This window comes from Ixodes scapularis, unplaced genomic scaffold (assembly GCF_016920785.2).
Source record: "Ixodes scapularis isolate PalLabHiFi unplaced genomic scaffold, ASM1692078v2 ptg001158l_1___fragment_3__unscaffolded, whole genome shotgun sequence".
Classification (NCBI taxonomy): Eukaryota; Metazoa; Arthropoda; class Arachnida; order Ixodida; family Ixodidae; genus Ixodes; species Ixodes scapularis.
This window is the reverse complement of record NW_024610108.1, coordinates 3,062,501-3,067,500: the sequence shown is the minus strand read 5'-3', so window position 1 is coordinate 3,067,500 and position 5,000 is coordinate 3,062,501.

Genomic DNA, 5,000 nt, shown 5'->3' with positions numbered 1-5,000 from the left:
ACGGAGATTGGTCCTTCGGGGCCCAGTGCGGTAACGCAAACCAGCTCGGAGACGCCGATGCGAGCCCCGGGAAGAGTTTTCTTTTCTCTGTAAGGAGATCGAGTCCCTGGAATGGGTTCGCCCCGAGATAGGGATGGTGGCTCCGTAGAGCAGTGCGGTTCTTGCGCTGTCCTGTGCGCTCGCGTCGGCCCTTGAAAATCCGAGTGAGGGAGTGTGATTTTCGTGCCGGACCGTACCCACATCCGCAGCAGGTCTCCAAGGTGAACAGCCTCTAGTCGATGGACCAATGTAGGTAAGGGAAGTCGGCAAAACGGATCCGTAACCTTGGGATAAGGATTGGCTCTGAGGACTGAGCCGGTCGGGCTGGGGACCTGAAGCAGGAACGGCACTGCACCGGGACTGGGCGGGGCTCGCCGTTCACGCGGCGCGGCCAAGCCCGGACCAGCGTCGGGACCTTCCTGTGGAAAGCCTCAGCTGCGCGGCGTCTGAGGGCTTCGTGCCCAAAGTGCTATGCTTCGGCCGGCAAAAAACAGTCAACTCAGAACTGGCACGGACCGGGGGAATCCGACTGTCTAATTAAAACAAAGCATTGCGATGGCCGCTGGTCGGTGTTGACGCAATGTGATTTCTGCCCAGTGCTCTGAATGTCAACGTGAAGAGATTCATCAAAGCGCGGGTAAACGGCGGGATTAACTATAAGTCAATCGCAGTGCAACTGTCCAAGGAGAGTCGGAACGCTCTGTCACCCCTTTGTCGGGGGACACCCGGTCGACGATGTGGGTATCAGAGACCGGGGTGGACCGACAATCCTTGCCACATAAAGCGGCAACAGTTTGGACGGCGGAACAACGAGGAAATGGTGGCCAAGAAAGTGCGCACTCTGCAAATGCAGATGCATCAGCACTAGTCGCAGCCCTCCAGGATGATGAAGAGGCTCCTCTGGGAGAAAGCAGAAATGCCACCCAGACTCAGCAGTCTACAACCCCATGTGCTACACCCTTCGAGTGCTCCGATTGTGGTCGGGCATTCAAGACGAAAGCGGGACGCACACTACATTCCAAGGCACGCCACCCAGTGGAAGCCAATGCGGAGGTAGTGGTGGAGCGAGTAAAGCCCCGTTGGGAAGTTGAGGAGCGATACCTACTCGCTAAGCGAGAGGTAGAACTCCGACGCGCGGGGTCCAGGTTCTTGAATGTGGACCTGCGCAACTCGTTCCCAGCACGAACGCTGGAGTCGATAAAAGGACAAAGAAAGAAGGATGAGTACAAACAGCTGGTGCAGCGCCTGACTCAGGAGACAGTACCAGCTGGGGGCGTGACAGACGCTGAGGAAAAAGAGGAAGACCCCCGACCGACCGGAAGTGCCCAAGGCACCGAGGGGGAGTCGGCAATCCTTGAACACCTAAAGAAACTCATCCAGAAACCATGCCCTCGGAAATTCCAGTCTGACATACTGTGGGACATTGCCAAACAGGCCAGTGAAGGGGTGGTTGTGTCGGCCAAACTCGACGACTATCTCCGGCACGTCTTCGTGTGTGACAAGGGTCCAAGTCATGGTCGCGCTGGGGACCGTCAGGCAAAGGGGCCGACGAGTCGCCGGAAAAGAAAGAGACGGGAATACGCCAGGATGCAGGAGTTCTTCCGGAAACGGCAGGGCGACTGCGCCCGGGGGGTCTTGGATGGCACTCCGGAAGTCCTGGTCGAGGACCCAGCCCATTTGCTTGCACAGTAAGAGGAAGTCATGTGTCCATCTGGGCACGAGATGGCTACTCCTACTACTGCAGTAATGCAGGAGGAGGGAACCTCGGAAGCAAAGGTAAATCTCTTCTATCCGGTGACATCGCGGGAGGTGACGAGTAATCTGCCACCCGTGAAGTCGGCCCCTGGGCCTGACGGGTTCACCGCGCGACTGTTGAGGACGGTTCCCAACACCACACTCGAGGTCATCATGAACCTAATGGCTCTGGTGAAACGCGTGCCGACGTCGCTGAGAGGAGCGCGCACGACCTTCATTCCAAAGAAGTCCCCAGCCAAGTGCTACTCGGACTTTCGCCCCATAACGGTCTCCAGCGTGCTGCTGAGACTGTATCACAGGATCCTGGCGAAGCGACTGATCAACGAACTGGATTTCGACTACAGGCAGCGAGCTTTCACTCCTGTAGACGGATGCGCAGAAAACGTCTACCTGTTGGCCTCCGTTCTGGAGGACGCCAAGCAAAAGCTCCGGCCGCTGCACATGGCAAGCCTGGACCTGTCCAAGGCTTTCGACTGGGTGACGACAGAAGCGGTCCTCAGGGGTGCTCGCCGAGCCGGACTCGATCAGGGGTTCCTCGACTATCTACAGGATCTGTACGAGGACTCCTGGACCAAACTGACACTAGAGGGTTCATCCAGAGTGGTACACCCCACAGTCGGCGTGAGGCAGGGAGATCCGCTCTCCCCACTTCTCTTCAACCTCGTGGTGGACGAATTCCTCCAAACACTGGACCCTGGTATTGGGTACAGCTCCGACCAGCTGCAACTGGATGGGATGGCTTTTGCGGACGACCTGATAGTCTTCGCATCCACCCCGGAAGGTCTGCAGAGGAGATTGGACAGCCTGCACTCATTCGTGGGTGCACGGGGGCTGGCAATTAATGCGGAGAAGTCGTTCACCGTCTCGATAGTGCCCTCGGGCCGCGAGAAGAGGACGAAGGTTGTGACGACAGGCAACTTTTCGGTGTCGGGGATTCCCCTCCCCGCATGCGGAATAGAGGCCAGGTGGAAGTACCTCGGGGTGGAGTTCTCTCCCAACGGAAGAAACGTCCCGTTGACCAAAGACGTTGGTTGGTTGGTTGGTTGATTTGGTGTTTATGGCGCAAAAGCTACTAAGGCCATAGAGCGCCAAAAACGGGACTATTGCTGGAAAAGGTTTGGAGAGAAAAAAGAGGCTTTAGTAGCCAGTGATCAGATAAAAGATGGTAATGGGGTACCAAAAGGTAAAAGGGTGATGGGCATGATTTGTAAATTAAGAAAGCTACAATCGGTGTAGAAGGCCGATACTATCTAAAAATTTGAAAACATTAGTATGTGTCACAAGTGAATCATCACTTAAGAGCAGAGCTGGGTGTAGTGGGACTTGTTCTTCATACAGTTGCGAAAAATACAAAAGCCGTTCTTCATGATAAGCGGGACATTCAACTAGAATATAAAGAATGCTTAAGGCATTGTCACACTGCTCACAAGTGGGGGCATCTTCCCCACGAAGGAGGTAGCCATGAGTCAGATGAGTGTGACCAATCCTGAGCCGGCAAAGGACAACCTCAAAAAAGCGTTCCTGGTGGCGTGCACTCTGCCATTCGCTCAAAAGAGGTTTGATCATGTGCAACTTGTTGCCGATTTCTTGGTCCCATTCAGCCTGCCATTTGCACTTAACGTGATGCCTGAGAAGGCCTTTGTAGTCTGTATAAGGAATGCTGTGGAGGTCAACTGTTCGTTTTATACAAGTACTTGCTGCGCGATCTGCTGCCTCATTGCCCGGAATGCCCACGTGGCTGGGAATCCAGCAAAATACAATCTCGTATCCCTGTCTTGAGGCAGCAACAACCTTATTTCGCAGTTCAAGGAGCAGGAAGTGCTTGAGGGGTGTTAATGAAGACAGTGCATGCAATGCACTGAGGGAGTCAGTGTATACGATGGAGCGAGAGAGTTTTTTATCAAGTATGAAGCCTATAGTAAGAAGCAGACCGTAGAGCTCTGCAGTAAAAATAGAAGCAGAGGAGTTGATTCGCCTAACAAGTTGAACTGTTGGGCCAATCATGGAACACCCAGCAGCAGATTCCGTCTTCGTACCATCTGTGTACAAGCTTACATATTCGGAATACTGACTTTGCAGTGCTAAGAATTCCTGAAGAAACACACCATTAGGAGTGTCAGCTTTCTTGTATCGCGTGAGTGAAAGGTCACACTTAATGACAGGGTGCTCCCATGGTGCTCCCGCAACAGCAGACTGCACTACTGGGGGCCTCCAATCGAGTCCCATGTTCTCACTGGCCCTTTTCAATCTCAAAGAGAAGGGAGGCACAATTGTGGCTTTGTTTTGAAACACCCTTTCAGAGCGCATGTCTTCCACGGCCATTCGCGCAGGGTGATCAGAAATGGACCTGACTCTCAGGGAATACATAAAGCCCAGTGAAAATCTTCTCTTCTCAAGAGACAGCTCGTTGGCCTCTGCATACAGACTTGGCACAGGAGACGTGCGAAAGGCACCCGTCGCCAATCGCAACCCAAGATGATGAATAGGGTCGAGCATTTTTAGAATGGAAGGCCTAGCTGAACCGTAAACAATACTGCCATAGTCCAGTCGTGATCGCACTATCGAGCGATATATCCTCAAAAGGCACGTCCGGTCAGAACCCCAAGATCGGTGGGACAGGACTTTAAGAATATTAAGTGATTTGTGAGCTTTTAATCTTAGATTCTTAATATGGGCACCAAAGGTTAGTTTGCTGTCAAATGTAAGACCCAGAAACTTGTGCTCAGGCTTCACAGAAACTGTGGAATTGTTTAGTGTAAGAACAGGTTCTGGAAGTAGTCCGCGTTTCCGAGAAAAGCACACACAAACTGTTTTATCTGAGGAAAACTTAAACCCATTTTGATTGGCCCAGGTTGATAGCTTATTGATAGTTAGCTGAATTCGTCGCTCACACAGTGACAGATTGCAAGCAAAGACGTGGCCAGTATGCTGGAGATGTGGCAAAAGCCCCTTTGAAACCCCAGCAGAGACTGGTAATTCTCCGCTTCTACCTCATACCCCGACTCTACCACAGGTTGGTACTCGGACGCTGGAACAGAAAGCTTTTGAAACGGCTGGACGTCCAGATCCGAGATGCGGTGCGCAAGTGGATGGCGCTACCGCACGACACGCCCCTTGGATACTATCACGCTCCCGTTGCTGAGGGAGGGTTAGGGGTTGGTTCCTTCAGCACTGCTATCCCCTGGATGCAGGTTCAAAGGCTCTCT